The sequence below is a fragment of the Canis aureus genome, chromosome 31 (assembly GCF_053574225.1).
Source record: "Canis aureus isolate CA01 chromosome 31, VMU_Caureus_v.1.0, whole genome shotgun sequence".
NCBI lineage: Eukaryota > Metazoa > Chordata > Mammalia > Carnivora > Canidae > Canis > Canis aureus.
The window spans coordinates 19,766,141-19,792,929 of NC_135641.1; the positions used below are offsets into that span (position 1 = coordinate 19,766,141).

The window sequence follows — 26,789 nt, forward strand, 5'->3', positions numbered from 1 at the left end:
CGGTTGAGCGTCGGCCTTTGCTCTGGGGATCGAAATCGAGTCCTGCGTGGGGCTCCCTGAGGGGGGCCTGCTTCTCCCTCTGTCTGTGTCTCTGCCTCTGTGTGTGTGTGTCTCATGAATAAATAAATAAATCTTAAAAAAAAAAAAAAAAGCCAGAAAAAAAAAGTGAAGGGATTCAAAATGAAACTCTCTGCAAATTGTAACTAAAAGGAGTAAGTGTCACCCTTGTGTTGGAGTCACAGACGCTCATGCTACTGATACTCTTCTATTTTGCACTCTACAAACATGTGTAATGAAAACAACAAAGTGTATCAGAGTCTGCAAGTCTTCTATCAGGCTTGGTTAAGCTGGAAGGTAAGAAAGAAAAAAAAAAGAATTCAACCCACAGGACTTTTTTTTTTTTTTTTAAGGTTTTATTTATTTATTCATGAGAGACATGGAGAGAGAGAAAGGCAGAGACACAGGCAGAGGGAGAAGCAGGCTCCCTGCAGGGAGCCCAGTGCGGGACTCGATCCCGGGACCCTGGGATCCCGCCCTGAGCCGAAGGCAGGTGCTCAAGGTCTGAGCCCCCCGGGGGCCCCTCAGCCGCGGGTCTTACAACCTGTTTGGAAGTGGAGGTGCTTTCTAACTGAGCAAATACGCCTTGCTGAGTGGGACGGCCTTCAGGACCCAGCGTGATCACAGGGTTAGTCTTTGGGATCCCTACAATCTCTCGATCCCTGGACTTCCCGGGAACCAACCGGCGCACTTTGGGGTCAGAAACTTGGAATAATTCAAGTCCTAGCTCTACCACTAACCAGCCAGTGCTAGGTTGGCCGGAGGCACTTTCCTCCAGGAAGATGCATCAAACCTGACGCCGTCCTGCTGGGAGATCGCGCTCGCCTGGCTCTTTACAGGTAAAGGAAAGGGAGACAGAAAAGCCGAAACCCTCGCCCAGTGCATCCGCCTCCAGGTCTGCTTGTGTCCCTATCCTGTGTCCTCTTAGCCGCCCTGCGCCTTCGGGCTGGCCAGGTAACACCGTCGTCCCCCTGTGCCCCTATAAGGGTTGTACGACTGTGGTCCAGAGCAAGACACCGCGCAGGGAGGGCTTTGGCTGCTCGGCCGGCGGGGCCTGCGCACACCCATCTGTTGTTTACGGAGGCCCAGGGCGCCGAGCGTCCCCCGGGAGCAGGGTCTGCCTCCTGCAGTGCGCCTGTTTCGAAGAAGTTTCCTGTCCTGCCCCTCACCACCCACTCGCTTCTGTCTGCTGTCTCTTCTGCTGGCCCTTTTCCCATAGCAGTTCATGTTTGCCCTGCAAGTGCCAGAGCATTCATCTTTTCTGCCTTGAATGATGTGCCCATTTGCATATCATGCAAACAGCCCAGCTGCTGGAGTCCCAGTTAGTAAATAACGGTCGCAGTGTTTGTACCGATTTCCCCCGGGGGCTTCTGGAACCTGCTTGTCCAACCGCCAGGGAGAAAACCGCATCTCGCTGAGTTGGAACCTCTGCGCCTGTCTCCTGACCTGAATGATCGCTTCGTGCTGCAAATGCACACGTAACCCTCTCCCTGTAGACGTGCGCTCCGGAGGGTGACGGCCGAAGGAGGCTGGTGGATGGCCAGCAATGCTCACTCACTCTTACATTCATCTTGTCTAGTTCCATTTATTGATCTCTGCATTTTGAATATGTTTTCTCCGTATACCTTCACTCCTTAAAAACCATTTAATGAACACCAATAAAAAATAAATTTATTAAAAAAAAGCATTTAATGAAAAACTCAAGTATTTAACATATTCCACAAACAGCTGCTTTCAGACGTAATCAGTTATGCTCTTTATGAACATCGTTATACAAGTTTTATAAGATCTTAAGTAGAGAAATGGCAATGAGCGAAGAACCGAACTGTAAACTGCAACAGACTGCAAGGATTCGAACATCATAAATCTATTTTTTCTTCATTTTTCCCCATTCTTTTTCATTATTAAAGTCGTTTTCCTTTTTTCTTCCTAGGAGTACAATTTACACAGCAAACCCAGAGTCAGAGTTAGCTCTTCTGGAGCAGCTGAGGCTGCAGATGCAGAAGGAAGATACACCCCCTTTTATAGTTGCACTTTGTCTATCACAATGTAACTGCTCCGTTTATTGGCACTGAACCAATCAAATAGATTTTATTTTCTGTGACCCCAATCAGTACTCTTTAAGTGATGTTTATATTGACTCCTATTTTTGTAATATTTTGCAATTTTTTTGTCAGAAGCTGAGTAAGATCTAGTGTTTCTTAATATTCATATATATACATATATATAAATGCATGACTATTTCTATAGCATTTCAGGTCATGCCTGCTTTAAAAAAAAATTCATGGGCAGCCCCAGTGATGCAGCGGTTTAGCGCCTCCTGATGCCTGGGGTGTGATCCCGGAGAGCCAAGATCGAGTCCCACATTGGGCTCCCTGCATGGAGCCTGCTTCTCCCTCTGCCTGTGTCTCTGCCTTTCTCTCGCTCTCTCTGTGTCTCTCATGAATAAATAAATTAATAAATAAATAAATAAATAAATCAAATCTTAAAAAAAATTTCATTTAACCAGCTGCTAAAAATCTGATTATTGGTCATACAGAGTCAGCCTAAGTGAAGCCCTGATAAAAAATAGTCAGTGGTCAGCTTGCAGCAGCTGCTGAATCCCTAATGAAAATATCTAAAGCTTAACAGTCTAATGAAAATATCTAATTATTTTACACTTTAATGTTTTGGTTTGCACGAGTGTCATTGCACCAGAACGATTTTGCCAAGAACTGTTTTGAATTCTAAGACCTGAAACATAGGGATGTTAGGCAGAAAGAAGCAAAGTTACATCATAAAACTATATGACGTTTCTTCCAGCCATTCAATTCGCTGTTTAACGCTTACAGCGTCTCTCCCCTGGTCCCTGTGGAGCACGGTGAGGCAGATTGGCTGCCTCCGCCCAGCATGCCGCCTAGCTAACACCTCTGAGAAACGTCCTAACAGGATGCACATACCAGCCAACAAACCCATAAGTGCAAAAAAAAAAAAAAAAAAAAAAAAAAACCTTTTTCTTTTTTTTTGTTTATAACAACTCAGTTTCTGACTTCACTCTAATGTTGTGTGTACTCCTCCATCAGCTCTTTCACTGAAGCTCACTCTCATGATATTCTCATCAAGTTTAATGGCTTTACATACTACCATTCATTGGCAGATCCCAGACACATCTCTGCAGTCTGGACTGCTCCCCTGAGTTTCAGACCTGTGTGTTCAAACTGCCCGATCCAAGTCTCCACTTAGATGATTAGCATCTCCCAGCAAATGAGTGCAGAACAGAACCCCTGCTCTTCACTTCCAAATCCACTTGCCCTGCAGTCTTCCTTCATCTCAGCTAATGGCAACCCCATTTGTAGTAGTTCAAGATGGAAATCTCCATGTCATTCTCTCACCCCATATCTGATATATATTTTTAAAAATTTTATTTATTTTAAATTTATATTCAGCCAACAGATAAATACATCATTAGTTTCAGATGTAGAGTTCAATAATTCATCCGTTGCATATAACCCTGTATCTGATCTGTCAGCAAACTCTCTTGGTCTGTTTCAAGAAGACACCCAAACGTTCAGCCACTTCTTACCCACCTCCATAGCCACCATCTTGTAAAATTACCATCATTTTTTATCTGGCTTTATTGCAAATAACCTTGTAATTAGTTTCTCTGCTTTTGCTATCCTTCCTCAACTCCTTACCTCCCATCCTCCCACCAACCACTGACTCCCCGCACCCCAGCAAGTCTATTCTCAAAGCAGAGTTAATATAACAGTATAAGTCAAATCATATTACTTCTCCACTCAAAATCTTCAACTCCTCCATTAAAATGGGGTGCTTCCCCATTCATTGAGTAAAAACCAAAACATCTTTCTAATGGCCAAGAAAATTGCCCCCTGCCCTTCTGATCTAATCTTGCTTTGCCACACTGGCCTGGCAATTCTCTGAACACCCAAGGCACCTTCTACCTTAGGAACTTTGCACTTCCAACGCTCTTTTCCAGAAATTCTCTTTCCTCAGATAGTCACATTGCTAGCTCCTTTGTTTCCTTCAGAGGTTCACTCCAAAAGTCATTTTCTCAGTGGAATTTTCTCTAGAAACTCTAACTGGAATTTCGACTCCCACTTTTCATATCATTCTTCCTTAATTTTTTTCTCCTTAGCACTTATCACTAACATCTTAAATATTTTACTTATCTTGTTTATAATCCATCTCCCTTATTAGAGTAGCCTCCAGGAAGGTAGTGATTTTAGTTTGTTTTATTTACTACTCTGTTTCTATTGCCTTGAACAGTGTCCAGTAATAGTTGGTAATATATATATATATATATAAATTTAATGTATAAATATATATTATATTAAAGTATAAAATAGTATGTTATATATTAATATGTCATATTAATATATATGTTATTTATTATATATGAATACATATTATATATTAATATGGTATATTAATATATAAAATATATGTCATATTAATATATATTATATATTTTATTAAGGTATAATTGATATATGACAGTACATTTATTTTGGATGTACTGCATAATGATTCAATATTTGTATGTATTGCAAAATGATGGTATTCAATAAATATTAGTGGAAGGAAAGAATGCACAGATTGTGAGTAATTGATCACATTCTTATTGTAACATTGACCACTTCAGCTACTTAAATGTGGATCTCCCTCTCATTAACCGGTTGCATGAAGCAGTGTCTCATCTACCCTTACCCTATTTTACTTTCATCCTTCTGGATGACATCACATATTGACTTTCCTGTGACTATAGAATCCTGTCTCCAACAACTGGCAAGATGATAGTGAGTGACAAGTCTCTAGGGCCATTCAGAGCAAATCTATCCACTCCTTCACATTCCTAGGTTCTCTCTGAAGTAGCAGAGAGAAGGAACAGGAACTATCAGGCATGGAACTCACTATCAGGCAACAACTCAGTCATCTCATTATTGTTCTAAAGGCAACATCGATATTTCTGTTGTTCCAGATTTTTTAGCAGAACCATCTGAATCTTGTCTGTTTCAGTCATACATTCTTAGGCACAAGAGAGTGGTTTTTAACACTTAAGGGTTGCAGGCTATTTCCATTAATTTTGTCCTGAATTCTTTGCAACTATCATTAATTTTTTTAAAGGGGGGACCTAATTTTGAAGCCAGACAACTCTAGCTTGGTACCTAACTTTGTAAATAACATTTTATTGAAACACACACAAAATAAAATAAAATACAACACAATACAACAAAATAAAAGAAGACAAAAGATGGGGGTTCTTTTGAGGAAGGAGATTTACTTTAAAACATCATGGCCTACTTTTAGAACTCTACCCTAAAGAAATAATGACTAAAGATCCATGAATGGGGATACTAACCGCAATTATATTTATCATAGTGAAAATTAAAAAGCTCATTGTTTATAATAAGTAAATGTTAAATGGAATCTTTTACAGCAATTGAAATGCAATTTTGCAGAACTTGTTGTGGTAGAGTATTTAGTGTTTAGATTTCTTGAAATTTGGTTTATCTCCTGGGAATGATAAGGAAAGGAGAACACATCTTAACAGGTTTATGAACTGCAAGTGCTTTGAGAAAAAAGACAAAATAATAACCTTTAATTGGCCAGAAAGACCTCATCATGAGAATGATTTTGTTCCCAATTTTATTTAACATTGTTCTTCTATATAAGAGAGCAGTTGGTTTATTAATAAGATCTCCACCTGGAAGAAAAAAAAATCTTGGACATGAAGGACCCAATAAGAAGCCCCCTTTCTGATATATGGATCAGAGAGGAAGGTGGACGTAACCTTACAAGTTGGCACCAGTATATTTATTGTCTAAACTGGGACACTCCTGTAAGTGAAAGAAGGCATTATTATTAACAATATATGCCAGAACAACACATATATTCTGGGAAGGGACAGGCAAACTGGCATGCATGGTCACCTCCTTAGAGACTGATTTTGCCCAGAGAATCCCTGGAGAGTACCTGGAATCTGGCTTCAAGGGACACAACTCACATTATCTCTGGCCCATTCCAAACTGATGGGGAACATCTGAATCACGAGGGAATTCTCCCTTGTGGCCAGGGCCAGGACATTTAGGAGAGCTGGGTCATTGGAAGCGTTTCCTTCCTTGTTCAGTGCACTGAATTATCCAGTTTTATACAATTTCTGCGTATGATCCTCATTAGCTGAGAAAGTTGAGAGAATTTGGTTAAACTCTTTTCCTTTGTTCAGAAATCACCTGAGTATTCTTGTACATGCTTATGAAATCACTGTTTCTCAAACTTGCCTGAAAATAAAAATTATGTAGTAGGGGGTAGCTGTTAAAAATACCAATTCTTGGTATCCACCTCAAACTTAGTGAATTTGTTCTCTTATGCAGAATTCTGAAAGGCCTATATTTTAAACAAGCTCTTCAGATTATTCTATTCAATAGGCAAGTTTGAGAAATGCTATTTTATATAATGTTAAGTTTTAAGAAGTAGTTTGAAGATTATATTCTCAAGTACGAGATATATATTTTCATACATATATAGATGGATATAGATGGATCAGAAGGAAATACAATAAAGAGGCTAATGTTAAAAGAGTGATAACCTCCAAGATAAGGACTTATGTTCTACTCACTTGCCTGTATTTTCTTCGTGTATGGTGAGTTATGATCAAACATAAAAAAGCATTATTTTAATATTATTGAGCCATTTCATGTATATACTTAGAAGCCTACCTTATTCTTTTTCCTTCGTATATGAGAAAATACTCTGAAATGTACATACTAAGGTTGTTTCTCTGAGGTTTCTCCACCTCGGGGAACTTCATGCAGCCATGTAGGTTGAGTGCTACACAAGGCCAGGGGTGTCCTTTGTGCTAGGTTCTATTAAATGGTGCCTCCTAGCGTTGTGCAATGTGCACTTCTGCCCCAGTGCCTGAAAAGTCATTTACCTTGGATTAATTCTTGATTTAGAGATTATATGTAGAAAGGCAGGGTGATTTGTCAAGGCTTTTGCATATAAATAAGTAGCTAAAGCTACTTCTATAGGAGGAATTAGTGAAGATAGCACTAATGTGAATGAATCTGGATAATCTTACAGGGAAAATTCTTTTACAGTGGGTTTCAAGTTGAAACATCTTGGCTATCTTAATATTAGAATTGGCTAAAGCCATAGGTTGCTGTAAACCATAATCTCGAGAGCCCCAGGGCCTAGAGAGGAGATGAAGTTGATTTGAAAAAAGTACCTCAAACCTCGTTATTTACCTATTTTAAGTAAACCTGACATCACACATGAGGCTCAAACTCATGACCCTACAATCCAGAGTTGTGTATTCTACTGACTGAACCAGCCAGGTGCCTCTCAAGCCTCATCATGTAAATTGCTACCGTGTTTACCACAAGCCTTTCCTTCTCCTGGATATATCATGTGGTTTTGGTTTTGTCCATGTAAGCATATGTAGTTTAAATATTTGAAATGAGAAGATGGGAATTTATTCATTTTTTCAAGTAACCAAGAAATACAGAGAGACGTTAAACTCTGTACGGAAAACAAAAGTGCATCTGGTTTGGCTTGAACCCTGCTACAAAGGAGTTGACAATATAGGGGAAAAATAAGGCTTGTAATTAACCAATTAAAATGCAAAGAAGAAAATAATAAGTGCCATATTAGGGAGCACTCAATTGAGGAAGAGCTTTACCTACAGCTTTGGACAGGTGTACTGGGAATTAGGGAAACCTTTCTGAAGGAGAGTCATTGCAACAGATTCTTGAAGAATTGATGATGGAGTTTGACGACTTTGGTCATTTAGAAACATGGAAGGAACCATACATCCGGTGCAGGCCATGAATAAAGGCCCAGAGGTGGGGCAATGTGAAGGATGACATAAACAGCTCTGCTGGTAGAAGGGAAGGGCAGCTGCACTGGGTGGCCGAAGCTGAGCTAGCAGGTTCAGGTGATTTGGCACAGCAGCGAAGAAGCCAATGCTGAAGCACTAATTCCTCCATGGAAAGGTCAATGTTGCTCTGCATATGCTCTCAAAAAGGGATCCAGCTAAATCCAGAAAGCAGGTATTATGATCAGAGCTCAGCTGCTTATCTAGCCTCTTAGAAGGTAAAGCCCCATTACCTTCTTAGTCATGAGAAGTGAAGGCCGGGGGGGAGGAGCAAGATGGCGGAGGAGTAGGGTCTCCAAATCACCTGTCTCCACCAAACTACCTAGAAAACCTTCAAATTATCCTGAAAATCTATGAATTCGGCCTGAGATTTAAAGAGAGACCAGCTGGAATGCTACAGTGAGAAGAGTTCGCGCATCTATCAAGGTAGGAAGACGGGGAAAAAGAAGTAAAGAAACAAAGGCGTCCAAGGGGGAGGGGCCCCGCGAGGAGCCGGGCTGAGGCCGGGGCGAGTGTCCCCAGGACAGGAGAGCCCCGTCCCGGAGACGCAGGAGCTGCACCGACCTTCCCGGGCGGAAAGGGGCTCCAGGGAGTTAGAGCAGGACCCAGGAGGGCGGGGATGCCCTCGGGCTCCCTGGGACAGTAACAGACACCTGCGCCCCGGGAGAGTGCGCCGAGCTCCCTAAGGGCTGCAGCGCGGGCGGCGGGACCCGGCGGGACCCGGAGCAGCTGAAGGGGCTCGGGGGCGGCTCCGCGGAGGGGGCTGCGGGGCCCCGGGAGCAGCTCGGAGGGGCTCGGGCAGAAGAAGAGGCTCCGTGCGGAGGGGGCTGCGCGGTTCCAGGAGCAGCTCGGAGGGGCTCGGGCGGCGGCTCCGCGGAGGGGGCTGCGCGGCCCGGGAGCGCGAATCCACCAGCGCAGGCTCCGGAGCACAGGGCGCCGGGACACAGCCCAGGATCCGGCCTCCCCCGGGACAGGCAGAGGCCGGGAGGGCCCAGGACAGCGAGGACGCTCCTGCCCGAGCTGAGCAGATCAGCGGCCCCGCCCGGAGCCTCCAGGCCCTGCAGACGGAGTTCCTGCCGGAGCTGAATCCAGGTTTCCAGAGCTGCCCCGCCACTGGGGCTGTTCCTCCTGCGGCCTCACGGGGTAAACAACCCCCACCGAGCCCTGCACCAGGCAGGGGCACAGCAGCTCCCCCAACTGCTAACACCTGAAAATCAGCACAACAGGCCCCTCCCCCAGAACACCAGCTAGACGGACAACTTCCAGGAGAAGCCAAGGGACTTAAAGAACACAGAATCAGAAGATACTCCCCCGTGGTTCTTTTTTTGTTTGTTTGTTTTTGTTTTTGTTTTTGTTTTTGTTTTGTTTTGCTTTTTGATTTGTTTCCTTCCCCCACCCCCTTTTTTTCTCCTTTCTTTTTCTTTCTCTTTTTCTTCTTTTTTTTTTTTTTCGTTTTTTTTCTTTTTCTTCCCTTTTTTTTTCTCTTTCTCTTTTCTTTCCTTCTTTCTCTCCTCTCTTTTTCTCTTTTTCCCAATACAACTTGCTTTTGGCCACTCTGCACTGAGCAAAATGACTAGAAGGAAAACCTCACCTCAAAAGAAAGAATCAGAAACAGTCCTCTCTCCCACAGAGTTACAAAATCTGGATTACAATTCAATGTCAGAAAGCCAATTCAGAAGCACTATTATACAGCTACTGGTGGCTCTAGAAAAAAGTATAAAGGACTCAAGAGACTTCATGACTGCAGAATTTAGAGCTAATCAGGCAGAAATTAAAAACCAATTGAATGAGATGCAATCCAAACTAGAAGTCCTAACGACGAGGGTTAACGAGGTGGAAGAACGAGTGAGTGACCTAGAAGACAAGTTGACAGCAAAGAGGGAAACTGAGGAAAAAAGAGACAAACAATTAAAAGACCATGAAGATAGATTAAGGGAAATAAACGACAGCCTGAGAAAGAAAAACCTACGTTTAATTGGGGTTCCCGAGGGCGCCGAAAGGGACAGAGGGCCAGAATATGTATTTGAACAAATTCTAGCTGAAAACTTTCCTAATCTGGGAAGGGAAACAGGCATTCAGATCCAGGAAATAGAGAGATCCCCCCCTAAAATCAATAAAAACCGTTCAACACCTCGACATTTAATTGTGAAGCTTGCAAATTCCAAAGATAAGGAGAAGATCCTTAAAGCAGCAAGAGACAAGAAATCCCTGACTTTTATGGGGAGGAGTATTAGGGTAACAGCAGACCTCTCCACAGAGACCTGGCAGGCCAGAAAGGGCTGGCAGGATATATTCAGGGTCCTAAATGAGAAGAACATGCAACCAAGAATACTTTATCCAGCAAGGCTCTCATTCAAAATGGAAGGAGAGATAAAGAGCTTCCAAGACAGGCAGCAACTAAAAGAATATGTGACCTCCAAACCAGCTCTGCAAGAAATTTTAAGGGGGACTCTTAAAATTCCCCTTTAAGAAGAAGTTCAGTGGAACAGTCCACAAAAACAAAGACTGAATAGATATCATGATGACACTAAACTCATATCTCTCAATAGTAACTCTGAATGTGAACGGGCTTAATGACCCCATCAAAAGGCGCAGGGTTTCAGACTGGATAAAAAAGCAGGACCCATCTATTTGCTGTCTACAAGAGACTCATTTTAGACAGAAGGACACCTACAGCCTGAAAATAAAAGGTTGGAGAACCATTTACCATTCGAATGGTCCTCAAAAGAAAGCAGGGGTATCCAAAATTATATCAGATAAACTAAAATTTACCCCGAAGACTGTAGTGAGAGATGAAGAGGGACACTATATCATACTTAAAGGATCTATTCAACAAGAGGACTTAACAATCCTCAATATATATGCTCCAAATGTGGGAGCTGCCAAATATATAAATCAATTATTAACCAAAGTGAAGAAATACTTAGATAATAATACACTTATACTTGGTGACTTCAATCTAGCTCTTTCTATACTCGATAGGTCTTCTAAGCAAAACATCTCCAAAGAAACGAGAGCTTTAAATGATACACTGGACCAGATGGATTTCACAGATATCTACAGAACTTTACATTCAAACTCAACTGAATACACATTCTTCTCAAGCGCACATGGAACTTTCTCCAGAATAGACCACATATTGGGTCACAAATCGGGTCTGAACCGATACCAAAAGATTGGGATTGTCCCCTGCATATTCTCGGACCATAATGCCTTGAAATCAGAACTAAATCACAACAAGAAGTTTGGAAGGACCTCAAACACATGGAGGTTAAGGACCATCCTGCTAAAAGATAAGGGTCAACCAGGAAATTAAGGAAGAATTAAAAAGATTCATGGAAACTAATGAGAATGAAGATACAACCGTTCAAAATCTTTGGGATGCAGCAAAAGCAGTCCTAAGGGGGAAATACATCGCAATACAAGCATCCATTCAAAAACTGGAAAGAACTCAAATACAAAAGCTAACCTTACACATAAAGGAGCTAGAGAAAAAACAGCAAATAGATCCTACACCCAAGAGAAGAAGGGAGCTAATAAAGATTCGAGCAGAACTCAACGAAATCGAGACCAGAAGAACTGTGGAACAGATCAACAGAACCAGGAGTTGGTTCTTTGAAAGAATTAATAAGATAGATAAACCATTAGCCAGCCTTATTAAAAAGAAGAGAGAGAAGACTCAAATTAATAAAATCATGAATGAGAAAGGAGAGATCACTACCAACACCAAGGAAATACAAACGATTTTAAAAACCTATTATGAACAGCTATACGCCAATAAATTAGGCAATCTAGAAGAAATGGACGCATTCCTGGAAAGCCACAAACTACCAAAACTGGAACAGGAAGAAATAGAAAACCTGAACAGGCCAATAACCAGGGAGGAAATTGAAGCAGTCATCAAAAACCTCCCAAGACACAAGAGTCCAGGGCCAGATGGCTTCCCAGGAGAATTTTATCAAACGTTTAAAGAAGAAATCATACCTATTCTCCTAAAGCTGTTTGGAAAGATAGAAAGAGATGGAGTACTTCCAAATTCGTTCTATGAAGCCAGCATCACCTTAATTCCAAAGCCAGACAAAGACCCCGCCAAAAAGGAGAATTACAGACCAATATCCCTGATGAACATGGATGCAAAAATTCTCAACAAGATACTGGCCAATAGGATCCAACAGTACATTAAGAAAATTATTCACCATGACCAAGTAGGATTTATCCCTGGGACACAAGGCTGGTTCAACACCCGTAAAACAATCAATGTGATTCATCATATCAGCAAGAGAAAAACCAAGAACCATATGATCCTCTCATTGGATGCAGAGAAAGCATTTGACAAAATACAGCATCCATTCCTGATCAAAACTCTTCAGAGTGTAGGGATAGAGGGAACATTCCTCGACATCTTAAAAGCCATCTATGAAAAGCCCACAGCAAATATCATTCTCAATGGGGAAGCACTGGGAGCCTTTCCCCTAAGATCAGGAACAAGACAGGGATGTCCACTCTCACCACTGCTATTCAACATAGTACTGGAAGTCCTAGCCTCAGCAATCAGACAACAAAAAGACATTAAAGGCATTCAAATTGGCAAAGAAGAAGTCAAACTCTCCCTCTTCGCCGATGACATGATACTCTACATAGAAAACCCAAAAGTCTCCACCCCAAGATTGCTAGAACTCATACAGCAATTCGGTAGCGTGGCAGGATACAAAATCAATGCCCAGAAGTCAGTGGCATTTCTATACACTAACAATGAGACTGAAGAAAGAGAAATTAAGGAGTCAATCCCATTTACAATTGCACCCAAAAGCATAAGATACCTAGGAATAAACCTCACCAAAGATGTAAAGGATCTATACCCTCAAAACTATAGAACACTTCTGAAAGAAATTGAGGAAGACACAAAGAGATGGAAAAATATTCCATGCTCATGGATTGGCAGAATTAATATTGTGAAAATGTCAATGTTACCCAGGGCAATATACACGTTTAATGCAATCCCTATCAAAATACCATGGACTTTCTTCAGAGAGTTAGAACAAATTATTTTAAGATTTGTGTGGAATCAGAAAAGACCCCGAATAGCCAGGGGAATTTTAAAAAAGAAAACCATATCTGGGGGCATCACAATGCCAGATTTCAGGTTGTACTACAAAGCTGTGGTCATCAAGACAGTGTGGTACTGGCACAAAAACAGACACATAGATCAGTGGAACAGAATAGAGAATCCAGAAGTGGACCCTGAACTTTATGGGCAACTAATATTCGATAAAGGAGGAAAGACTATCCATTGGAAGGAAGACAGTCTCTTCAATAAATGGTGCTGGGAAAATTGGACATCCACATGCAGAAGAATGAAACTAGACCACTCTCTTTCACCATACACAAAGATAAACTCAAAATGGATGAAAGATCTAAATGTGAGACAAGATTCCATCAAAATCCTAGAGAAGAACACAGGCAACACCCTTTTTGAACTCGGCCATAGTAACTTCTTGCAAGATACATCCACGAAGGCAAAAGAAACAAAAGCAAAAATGAACTATTGGGACTTCATCAAGATAAGAAGCTTTTGCACAGCAAAGGATACAGTCAACAAAACTCAAAGACAACCTACAGAATGGGAGAAGATATTTGCAAATGACATATCAGATAAAGGGCTAGTTTCCAAGATCTATAAAGAACTTATTAAACTCAACACCAAAGAAACAAACAATCCAATCATGAAATGGGCAAAAGACATGAACAGAAATCTCACAGAAGAAGACATAGACATGGCCAACATGCACATGAGAAAATGCTCTGCATCACTTGCCATCAGGGAAATACAAATCAAAACCACAATGAGATACCACCTCACACCAGTGAGAATGGGAAAAATTAACAAGGCAGGAAACAACAAATGTTGGAGAGGATGTGGAGAAAAGGGAACCCTCTTACACTGTTGGTGGGAATGTGAACTGGTGCAGCCACTGTGGAAAACTGTGTGGAGGTTCCTCAAACAGTTAAAAATAGACCTGCCCTACGACCCAGCAATTGCACTGTTGGGGATTTACCCCAAAGATACAAATGCAATGAAACGCTGGGACACCTGCACCCCGATGTTTCTAGCAGCAATGGCCACGATAGCCAAACTGTGGAAGGAGCCTCGGTGTCCAACGAAAGATGAATGGATAAAGAAGATGTGGTTTATGTATACAATGGAATATTACTCAGCTATTAGAAATGACAAATACCCACCATTTGCTTCAACGTGGATGGAACTGGAGGGTATTATGCTGAGTGAAGTAAGTCAGTCGGAGAAGGACAAACATTATATGTTCTCATTCATTTGGGGAATATAAATAATAGTGAAAGGGAAAATAAGGGAAGGGAGAAGAAATGTGTGGGAAATATCAGAAAGGGAGACAGAACATAAAGACTGCTAACTCTGGGAAACGAACTAGGGGTGGTAGAAGGGGAGGAGGGCGGGGGGTGGGAGTGAATGGGTGACGGGCACTGGGTGTTATTCTGTATGTTAGTAAATTGAACACCAATAAAAAAAAAAAAAATGAGAAGTGAAGGCCAAGCAAATGTGACATGAAGTGACCAAACAAGACTGTGTTGCACAAGGTTATTTTATTTTTTACATATAGTTGGTAATGTTATGATTGAAAAAGAATATATTGTTGATTTGGGCCATTGGCTATGACATAGAGATGCCTTTTACACAGAATCCTCCTTTGTGGTGTATTTGCTATGAAAATATCTTATATGCCTAACAAAGAAAGGTTTTTTTACTTTGTCTTTCTTATATCTCCAAAGAGCAAGATGATTTGAATCCAGCATGCATAGACATTTGTATTGTTGTTGGTGGTGGTGTGATAAGTTTTATTGTGTCAGTTTATTCATCTTTATAGTGGGCAAATGGGATATGGAAGGTATACAGATTATGGAATATGGAAAGACTTAGAATATATTCTATATTCTATATATGGAATATGGAAGGAATTAGAATATGGAAGGAATATAGAAGAATTAATGAGGTATGAGTAGATAATGATTAATTGATTTTAAATCTGAAGGATAGAGGCCTCTGAGGACATCAACTTTGGGGGTCTTAATGGAAAAAAAAATAAAGAAAGAGACTTTCAGTTGTTTGGTCATCTGGCAAAGAGGTACCAGAAATAGCTGAATATCACCCTGGTCCCAGAACTGAAAGACAGCATCCTGATTTAACCTCAATAACCCTTTACCCACTGACCCTTTTGTTTTACCACGCTGAGCACCATTCTTTCCTCCGTACACTAGTCATTATGTTTTACTTCACAGCATTAATAAGAAGATAAAATAAGTATAGTCTAAAAATAAAAGTGCTCTATAATGCAAACTAGTAATAATAATTATTGGTATAATCTGTGGAATATCTAATACATGTTGGGAATTGTGCTGGAAGCTTTAAGCTATCTTAAATCTTCAAAATATCTTTTAAAGGTAGGTATTATCTCTGTTACAGAAAACAAAAAGGTTTAGGGAGCTTAAGTGACTTATCTAAGGTCACGAAGCTTGGTTATGGCTACAGGATTTATACCCAGGACTGTGAATGTCCAAGACTTTGCTCTTTGCCATTTGAACTGTTTTTGATTTATTTTCTGGGTTTCATTAATTTTTAAAGCTCTCCTTGGAAATGAACTAATAATAATAATAATAATAATAATAATATTTTTTGACTGCTCATTATGTAATGTGCCAGGCACTGTTCTACACACTTAACAAGTAAAAACACATTTAACCTTTAAAACTCTATGATGTAGTTTATATTATTACTTCTATTTTATAGATGAGAAAATTCAGGCCAAGAAAGGTTAACTAACTTGTCTAAGCTAGTAAGTAGCTGAGCCAAAATTTGAACTCAGGTAGTCAGCGGTGATGAAGTTATTTAGAAGGTACACTATTGCAAGGCAGCAAGAGACTTCCTGACTTTTCATTGATTATAATGCCTGATGTAAAGTTTTCCTAGCAGGTACAATTTACACAGAGATTAAAGTATAATATGCATTTATGTTCAAAAGTTGTGTTTATGTTGTAAGTATGTTTCTGTCTTGGATCTATTTTTGTCTATCATGAAATGAAGTTCAAGAAGTCATGTCTATGAGTGTTGGTATACGTTTAGCTCTGTAAAAACTACTCTCTTGAAGATCAGTAGACATTTATAGTTACAGAAATGGCAAACTGATAGAACATCCCCTTTTTATTTTCAACTTGGAAAGCTGTACAAATAAGTTTTTTGCCTTATTAATTTTCCAAAAGAGTTTAAGGTTAGATGGCTTGTTGAAACAAATCTTTTTAGCAAGATTAATTTTAAAGTTCGACATTATGAGTATCAAATTAAGCTGTCAGCCTGCGAAATGATACGGAGAGAGATGCGTTACAACCATCCCCTCCCCCACCCTCTGCAGAAACTGGTAAGGATGAACAGGAATACCAGAGGCCAGGAATCACATTTTAGTAATTCTTTTCTAGTTATGTCAGATTTCTAGCATGCTATTAGAGACACATGTGTCATCCTCACCATCAACCAACATATCATTGCTGTTTCAAACTGTTACTAGAGCTGTTGACACAGAATATTGTGTCTGTCGACAGCTCCAATTAGCTGGCGTGTCTGACTGGTGACAGCATGGTCTACTTTTGTTTATGGGGACGGTGGGAGCTGTATCTCCGTCTCCCAACCTCCAGTGGCAGACAGATGGATAGAGCTATATAATCATCAACGGAAGCGTGTGATAGTCTGTCTTCACAAACCATCATGCCGAGCAGAACCAACGGCCTTTTGTCTGCTTTTAGAAATGACTGCAAGATCCCTCCCATCTGTCAAGTCATGAGGGTGAATATATACAAAATGCATCATATATATGTACATGTAGATCACAATGGATTGGGATGTTGAGGGGAAAATAAATAAAAGTCGATGTGATATTTAATTTGTATCACATCAGCACTGAAGATGTTTTTGCCTCTGCACTAAGTTTATAAAATGTCTTTCTGTGAAATGATTTAAAAATAAGCCAATCATTGTTTTATTATTATTTACATTATACCAGTTAGGATTGTTAAATGACATTTTGTAATATATTACATTCTCTACCATGAATGGCTTTTCTTTTGACATGTGGGAAAATCATTGGCCTGGAATTTCCTATATGTCATCTTCTCCGCTAGTTCTCAACCTCTCCTCATTGAGAGACATGTGAGAGATGATGTTCATGCAGAATAAACCCACCTTATGAAGCATATCTGGATGCGTGCAGGGTATATGGCTCAGAATTCCACTCTTTCCAACAGAAGAAGAGGAATGAAAAACAGATGATTGAGAAGGATGCCATTATAGGGCAAGTCTGGAATTTATTTTACCTAAAAATGTAAACCATTTTTAAACTTTATTAGTTTTATTGTTAGATATGATTCATAAGCAGCTATTATGTGACTGGAAACCACTGACCTAGTTTGTCAGCTCATCTCTTGTCCTCAGTTAATGGTAACTCACCCCTCAGGTTTCAGCTCAAATGTCATTTCCCTGAGAAAACCTTCCCAGGATGCCCATGATACATATTCACAACACTCTACTCTTTCCCTTCTTAGCACTTACTGCAGTTGGTAACATCATCTGTGTAATTATTTGATTAACTTCTGCCTCTGCGTCGAGTTCCATGAAAGCAGAGAGCAGGTCAGTGTTGCTCATCAATGAATCTCTGATGTCCAGCACGGTGCCTAGTACCCACCTGGGGCCCAGTATAGATGTGGTGTTCAGGTGGACTCATACTACAACTTTTCAGATAAGAGAAGTACTACTCTTCTGGTCTTCTAAGACTACAACTGCCTGTAAAGCAGTTACATGTCAGCCTAGAACTAAATGAGGTAAATGGTGATGGTGGGGTGGACCAGGTTGTGCCTTAGGCAGAGGGAGTAACATCATGAAGCTTCTGAAAGCCCGGTACCATGCATGGAAGAATGGGAGGAGACGTCTAAGGAGAGTAAGACTGAGAGAAAGGCCTTCAAACAAAAGATCACCTGTAGTAATCAGAGGCCAAGCTGAAACTCTGGCTTGGAAACCTTGAAGAGAAGATTTATTCTCACCTTCTATTCATGGGTAGTAAATATATCAGTATCAGTCCTATCCGCACCGTATCCCAGCAAACATGAGGACGAGACTCATGAAACCTGGTTTGATAGTGATATCCCACATATCAAGTAGATAAGTGGCATGAATGAGAAATAACCATTTGCCGTTTTATGTGACTGACATTTGGGGTTGATTGTTATGACAGCATAACTGGGCCCATTCTGACTGAGGTGGAAATCTTGACATTATACCAAGTGATCTGCGTATACCTATATGTCAATTTATATGATGAACATAAACCATGTTTTTAATCTACTGCTCTGTACCCAACAAGTTGGCTGCCCTTTAGTAGAAACTTGAAACCTTTTTTTGAATTCATGTTTGGAATTTGAATATCAGTGTTTACTCAACTGATAGCTCATTGAGGGCCAAGCCATGTCTTATACATTTTTGTAACTCCCACTGAGCCCTACACACTTAACACAGTAAGCATGACTGTTGAGTGAATGAATGGATTGCCCCTTCAATACTTCTTTTCCTGACTGAAGCTTCTCAATTTCATTTTTATGCACAGGTTCCACATCCCAGCACTTGCAACCCAAAATTGTAGGCCTATAACGGATTGTAGTATGAATACCTATAAGCAACAGCCTTGCATTTCTGAGGTAAGTAAGGAATTTTCTGACCCTTGGATTTAGTTTTGTTTCCTTTGCTTAGCCAGGCAGTGGTGGCCCATTTTTTCTGCAATTCTTAATTTCATGGACTTTGGATCTTGGAAGAGACATTTTAAAACTCTGTTTATTTAGCTTTCTCTTTCCAAGACATTTTCACATTTCTTTTTCATTTGCATCTCCCTGGAAACCCTAGGAAAAGTAGTTAAGGTATGTTTATCCCCCATTTGATGCATGGATGAAGTAAGGTTCAGAGGGGTCACCCAAGTAGCAATTGGGATATGTACCATTGAGTCCTTGGCAGAAAGTTTTATTGTGCTAAAGTCAGGAAATCAGATAAATACCTTACTGTGCTTTATCACCACTTTGATTTTCCAAGAGGTAGAGGTTATTGCTACTCTGAACTGATTTCTCATTAGTGAGGTTATGCTTGTGAAGGAGATGGTGATTATGGGAGAAGATGTGTACATTTTTCAGACTTAAAAATGGTTGAAAGAGGGGAAATTAAGCACAAATATGTTCTTTAGGCATTCAGAATGCCTTTTCCTCCCCATATCAAAGAAATGTCTCTCAAGAAATAGCATCCTTCTATGGACAGAGACTTTAAAAGGGAACATAGCTCAAAGGAGATAGGGGGTCTGAAAAATGTAATTCTGATCATATATTCATGAATAATCCCCATGTGAATAAAGGTAGGCACATCTAAGGAAGCTTTTGTGACTGTCAAGGGGGCTCTCTGATGAGCTGATATTTAAAAGGACTCAGAGGAGAGATGGAAGAAGGGAAGCACAAAGATGGGTAAGACTGGCCGAGCAGTGCCTGAGAGTAAGAGGAATAGACCATAGGCTGCTCAGCTACAGGTGACCTTGGACAGGCCAGTCTTTGCTTGTGTGGGCCTTGTAGCAGACATTTTTTCTTCCAGGTTTAAGATTTAAGATACCCAAACACTAAACATCCAAAAGCGTGATCCTAAACAGAGTTATTTAAGTGAGAGCAGCCCAGGATGAGTGGAAGCTGATAAAAAAAATGCCAAACACTATAGAGTTGCTTTCAAGCAAGGGAAATGAGAGAGAGAGAGAGAGAGAGAGAGAGAGAGAGAGAGAGCTATAAAAGTGAAGGTGGATGGCATGGGTAAGCATGTCCTATAAACTGTGGGGAGCAGAATTCGAGGAGGCCTGGTTCTGATCAGTGTTAGGCCCCTTCCTTGGGGAATCTTTTGCTTTGTTACCAGGAATCACTTCTATTTGCCCATGGACTGATCTAACAGGAAGAATAATCTTTAAACTGAGAGGGCAGAACAAACAATGCAAGGAGGAAATGGAGTGAAGGCAGATGAAGAGAGAGAGTATCAAGTGCCCTTAATGAGAAAACGTTCTATGATCGCAAAAGCAGCATCCCAAGATGCTGAGACACCTGAAAGATATGATCAAAGGACCAGTCTTGCTGCTTCTAAGAAACCACAGAGAACAGAAGAGTCAGAAGACTGAAGGATAAACACCATCCCAGGTTTCTAAAGAGATAGAAGGATAAAGCGTGTGTCTGATGAATACAATATTGTTCTCTAGCAAAAATAGGATACATTTTTCAATTAGAGAGTTTGTGAGCACATTGTGATAAAAGCAGCACACATGAAGAGTCAACATGACTCTCTAAGAAGAAATCCTGGTTATTAAACACACACACACACACACACACACATAGACACACACAGACAACAGTCCTAGACTGGTAGTTACAAGCAGAACTATAGCCTACAAAGATGTCCTCATTCTCATTCCTGAACCTGTAAATAAGTTAGGTTTACATGGCAAGGAGGATTTAAGGTTGTAGTTGTTAATCAACTGAATTTGAATGCGGAGATTGCCGTGGTTTATCTGGAAGGGCCCAATGTAATCACAAAGCTCCCTAAATGTGGAAGACGGAGGCAGAAGAGTCAATGTCAGAGTGATGCCTTGAATGAAAGACTCCACTAGCCGTTGCACCTTTGGAAATAGAAGAGTTCCATGAGCCAAGGAATGCTAACAGCTGGAAAAGGCAAACCCCCCCAACAATTCTCTAGAACCCACAGAAGGAACACAGTCCTGCAGACACCTTGATTTTACCTCAGTGCGACCCGTTTTAGACTTCTGATCTCTAGAACTGTAAAATAATAAATTTGTGCTGTTTGAAGCCACTGAATTGGCAGCAATCTGTTTACAGGAGTAACAAGAATTTAACGCAGGAGGTACAGAGAGTGTCTTGACTCCACAAAGTCTCTGAGAGATTTTCTTACAAACCTGATGGGAAAATTGATTAGTAATATTGTTTAGATGAATTTCCAATTTCTTGAGCAATCATTTCATGTCACCCTGACAGAGAATGCCCTGCATCCTGCCACAGGACTCTGCCCTGGGTTCATTCAGTCATTCAGTCACTTAATAAATATCTGCTGAGCATATTTTTTGTCACAGGCACTGTTGTAAGAACTGAGACTTCAGCAGAGAACGAGAAAACAAGGTCCCTACACTCAGAGTTTACATTTCAATGGAACAAACAGACAAAAAACAATTTCTAGTAGCGATGTGTACTTTGAAGGAAAGTCAAGCTGACTATGAGAATTAAAAGAAAGCAGAGGATGCCTTTTTCTTTTCTTTCTTTTTCCTTTTGGATAGAATGGTCAGGAAATGAGTCTTTGGGGTGATATTTGAGCAGACAACTGAAAGCCATGAGAAGGTCTGATGAAAGAACGTTTTTAGGAGAGAGGAGCAGACAGTGCAAAGACCCTGATAGGAGAAAGAGCTTATCATGTTCTGAAGACAGCGAGAAGGTCAGAGGGGCCAAAATTAAACAAGCAAGAAGGAGAGTAATAGGAGATAAGATAGTAGAGGAAGTAGATCATACAGTGTTTGAGCAGTGGTTACCCATGAGGCATGGTTGGTCTCCATCTTTGATTCTCAACCTCAGAGCTATGACAAGAGAGAAGAAAGCATATTGCTTTGAATCTGGTCGCTTCTTCGTCTGCGGCCACTGTTGCTAGGGTTTGGTATCTCTTACTCTAATACTGCTCACGCTCCTCTCTCTGACCTGAGAGGTAAAGGACACAGAATAATTTACTCCTCTGTAGCATAAATTTAGTTAAGATTCATTTGGCTGTATCACTTCTAAAACCTCTTTAATCTTTACGGTTGTATGATCATGTAATTAGCTCTCCCACAGGACCACATTGCTACTGGTCTATAGCATCTCATGGGTGACAGCAATATCCACTCTTCTTTTCTCTAAAGGTTACCCTGGGGATAGATTGCAATGAAATGTCTGAGAGTTTATTACAAGGATTAGAGCTCCACAAATGTAAGTTGCTATTGTTAATAAATGATATTTTTTTTGTTTCTTATTCACTCTTTATAAACCATGGTCATTTTGAGTTCTTACCTAATACTCTCAATGGACACCCTTCTACTTAATAACACTATGAACCCAAATAAAATTTGAATAATCAAAGGAATAACAGTAAATGATTCTAGGGAAATTCCCACTGAATACCATGTACTGTTTCTTTTTCTTTGTATATTGATTGTGGGTCCATTGACACTCCAACCTCAACCTTCTAAGTGGTTGGAATTGGTGTAATAACTGGGCGAACTAAGATACATGATAGTGTGGTGACTGAAAGTGTAGACTTTGGGGTTGAGTCTCAGCTCTTTCATTTCCTAAGTGTATAAACTTGAGCAAGTAACTTCACTGCTTTGTGCCTCAGCTTTCTCATCTGTAAAATGGTACTAATATATGAATCAATTTATGTAAAGCACTTAAAGCAGCACTTGGCACAGAGAAAACACTCAACATAAGCTATTATTTATTAGCTATATTAATTACTTAATCCTGCATAACAGTATTATCACAAACTTAGTGCTTAAAACAATACATTCGTTATTTCATGGTTTCAGTGAATCAGGAGTCCAGGCTTAACTGGCTTAGCTAGGTCTTTTGCTTCAGGAGATCACAGGCTGGAATCAAGGTATTTGCTGGGGCTGCAAATTCATCTTGACTGAGGAAGCATCTGCTTCCACACTTGTAAGATTATTTGAAGCATTCTGTTCCTTGCACGTTGTTGGACTGCGGACCGCAATTTCTTTCTGGCTTAACAGATGAATGTCATTCTCATCTCCGTGCTACATGAATCTCTCCATATAGAAGCTCACAGCATGGCAGCTTGCTTCTTCAAAACTAGCAAGGGAGAAAGAATCACATACAAGCAATCACATATCTCCTGTCACCTCTACCACATTCCATCGGCGAAAAGTGAGTCACAGATCCTGCTCACTCTCAAGGAGAAGGAACCACACAAGGGCATGAATACTAGGATCATGGGGGCTATAATAGAGTGTGTCTGCGATGTCTATTTTCTCAATTCCCTAATAAATGTACTTCAGATAGAGGAGACATATCATATGTGCAACTGTTCCCTTATGAAGTACTGAAAACTTGATCCAACTACTTCATTGAAATTGTGGTTATTAAAGGTGGTAAAATAACTTGCTAGACTTTTGTCCCATTAGATCATAAACGCAATAGGCTTTCTGTTGATACCAGTGTAGCTGAAATATTAGTCAAATATTTGCTTTTGCTATATATTATAAATGATATAAATTCATGATGAGCGATTCCTAAATACCCTCCCCAACTAAGGAGTTCATAGTTCTGTTGTTACCTTACAAACGAACTGAATTAAAACAAACTCATTCGGTTGTAAAAATTTGGTGTTTTATTTTATATATATAGTAGGTAAATGAACAGAGAAATAAAGGCTCAGATTTAGAGAAAATTAACATCTTTTTTTAAAAAAAATTATTTTACTGAAAAATCCTCATCTTTTTAGTAAAGAGTAAATCTCTTCCTGAGTGTAGAGTTTTTGATAATTTGTTCTTCAAGACTATGTGCTGTCTTCTTGTGATTCTTGCTTTGTCTTCCAGACATTTGCAAGCCACCTACTTCATGATGTGCCCTGCTTGCCTCTTCATCATGATCTCATGCCACTCTCCTCCTTTCTCATGATGCTCTAGCCACATTGGCCTTCTTTCTGTGTCTCACACTCACCAAGATTTTCTGCCTCGAGGTCTTTTCAGTGCTATTTCCTTTTCATGGAAAATGCCTCCCCAAATTGCTCACATGACGAGTTCCTTCTCAGTATTCAGACCTCAGCCCCAACATCCTCAGAGAGGCCTTTCTGGAGTTCTCAGGCTAAAGTTCCCTTTTGTCCTGCCACAAAGCCATCTATCACAGGAGTTCTTGAGCTTTGCTGTGCATCAAATTCCCTGGAGAACTTGTTAAAAACACAGATTGCTATGTCAGAGTTTCTGAGTCAGTGGAGCCCAACAACTTACATTTCTAACAAGTTCCCAGCTGAAGGGCCAAGGGCCACACTTGGAGAGCCACTGATCTATCACATCCTATTTTGTCTTTTTCATTGCACTCATCACTTATTTTCTCAGTATTTATTTACTTATTTATTAGACATTAGGTCCTATGAACATTAAGGACTATTTAACAAGTTATTAAAACAGTGTCTAGCTGCCTGGTATATAGTTTCTATTTGATGAAAATAATAAGTAGATTGATATATGGAAGAAAATTCTACTAGAAGGCATATTGGTTTTGGGAACTAAATTGGAGAATCCATTTCTATTTGTGGATTCACAAGTAGATATTAAAGATTGCTAAGAAAAATATATTTTAAGCTTGAAAATACAATAATTAAAAAGAAACTACTTGTGAATCTATCCACATATAGCACTAGGTTGCCCTAAAAATTATATGAGGGTTCGGGACAAGTGTAACGTTAAACAGGTTAATTTTGTAAGTGGTATGTATTAGTGAAAACATTTCAATAAAAATCTTAAGCTCAATGTATTTTAAACAGGGTAAGTTTTAATTTTATCTGGAAAATATATTTTCCTCTCATTTTATGCTTTTTTCTCTTTCCTGTCTCATAAGAATAAGAAGAATTGTGTTTTTGCCCTGGCTGTAGATTGATATATCTGTTCTTCTATCCCCAGAGTGTTTCAGTCACTTTCTTTCCTTTCATTATAACTGTGACATCTTTGTTAGCATACATTCATCATCAATTACCTGCGACACCTGTGGATATCATATGCAGAATGTAAATCTTTTTAAATGAAGAGTCTAATTAGAGTTGGTATAAGCTAATTATGAGACATATCTTGCAAAAAGGATAAGCCAGGAAAATATACAATAAAATAATTTTATTTTAAAATATTTAATATTACATATTATTATATTATATTAACACACAAATACACAGACACACAGTCTCAAAGTCACTGTGAAATTGGTTTCCACCGAAGGGTGTGTTATGAGGTTGTGTACAAATATCATCAAAGAAGTGAAGATCTCGCAGTTATCCCCCTGATTTTAACCCTGACTGATCAGATCATAAATTCTGTCACCTGAGTTGACTATGGTGACCAGGTGAACCTGATCTGATACCTTCCAGATCTCACTTCCAACTTATATTGAAAAGATATTGCTGTTGAGCAAAATGCAAATATTTATGCTCAGGTCTAAGCAATTTCAGCAAATAGCCAATGCTTACAGCCTTCTTCATCTCTGAATGAATAGCTTTTGATTAATTGTATTGTAAAGCAAAGTCACAAAATCTTGGGTGTTATAGTTAGAAATGGCTCTAGAGATTATTATTTTTTAAAGCTTCTCCTTTAAGAGATAAGGATATTGACACATAGATAAGTAAAGTGATTTTCCCCAAGGTCACACAGGAAGTTAATGGCTGAACTAGGACCATACTCATGTCTCTGCAGTGCTCTTTGCCTCTGGCACACTTTTCTCCCACTGTTCACATTCCATTTACTGTTAGGTGACTTAGAGAAAACCTACTTGATCTAAGCTACCACAAGTTTTAAACAATGTGAAAAATTAACTTATAATTATATACATATATGTAATATTGCCATAATTTCATATTTCCATTTAAATTGTATCAGAGCTTGATATGGACTGAATTGGGTGTCTCCCTCCCCCAGCCCTGCTAAACTTCTATGTGCAAGCTCTAAGCCCCAGTGTGACTATATTTGGAAATAGGGATTTTAACGAGGTTATTAAGGTTAAATGAGGTCCTAAGGGTGGAGGCCTTAATCCAAGAGGACTGGTGTCCTTATAAGATGAGGAAGAGATACCAGCAATACACATACATGGAGGAAAGGCCATGGTGAGGACTTTGCAAGAAGGCAGCCATCTGAAAGCCAAGGAGAGAGGTCTCAGAAGAAACCAAACCTATTTCTAGAAAAAATAAATTTTTGTTGTCTAAGCCACCCAGTTGGTGGTTCTTTCTTATTGCAGCCCTAACAGATGAATACAGGGCTGGCTCAAAGTCAAGTGTTACTCCTAGACAGAGCTTTGGAACTGAGCCCAATTCCACTCCTCCCTCCCCCGCCCCCCCCCCCCCCGCCTTGTTTCTGTTCTTACACTAGAAATAAAGCTACCACATCTTGCCCATAGCTGTATTGTTCCCTTGGTAAACAACTAGGTCTCTTTAAAAATTCTTTCTGAACCAGAAATGTGATTCTATTTGGCTGCACTCACATATCGTACATTAAGTTCCTGCCACCAGGGCAGGAAGGCTTTGCCCAGAAGCTCACCTCTTGGGACTAGTTGCTTCTTCCTCTATTTTCTCTCCCTAGTTTCCTCCACAGTGCAGTCATCTTCCCAGTCACATTTAAGAGGAATAGAGGTAAGAACAGATAAAGAATGTTTATCAAGGAATAGAGGAATAGAAGGTAAGAACAGATAAAGAATGTTTATCAAGGAATAAAAGGTAAGAGGAATAGAAGGTAAGAACAGATAAAGAATGTTTATCAAGGAGAAATTGTAATTGTGGGTGAAAATAAGTGAGCAGAACTCTACTCCAAGTCTGGTTTGGAAGATGACCACTGATTTTGGAGATTTGGTGAGAAGAATATTGGATTTGTAACATTATTACATCCTTATCATCATGCACACAGCTCATACCTTAATTTCATGAGTGAGTCACCAGAATAAATGTGTTAGGAGAAAGTTTTGAGATGGGGCATCA

At 40.0% G+C, this 26,789-nt stretch overlaps 1 long non-coding RNA gene across 1 annotated transcript; it reads left to right on the forward strand.

The window, feature by feature from the left end:
* Positions 1–465: 465 nt before the first annotated feature.
* LOC144302209 (uncharacterized) lies at positions 466–26,441 on the forward strand. Its single transcript, XR_013369054.1, has 4 exons — positions 466–896; positions 18,607–18,697; positions 21,967–22,033; positions 26,398–26,441. It is a non-coding gene; the product is annotated as an uncharacterized LOC144302209 (long non-coding RNA).
* Positions 26,442–26,789: the final 348 nt, after the last annotated feature.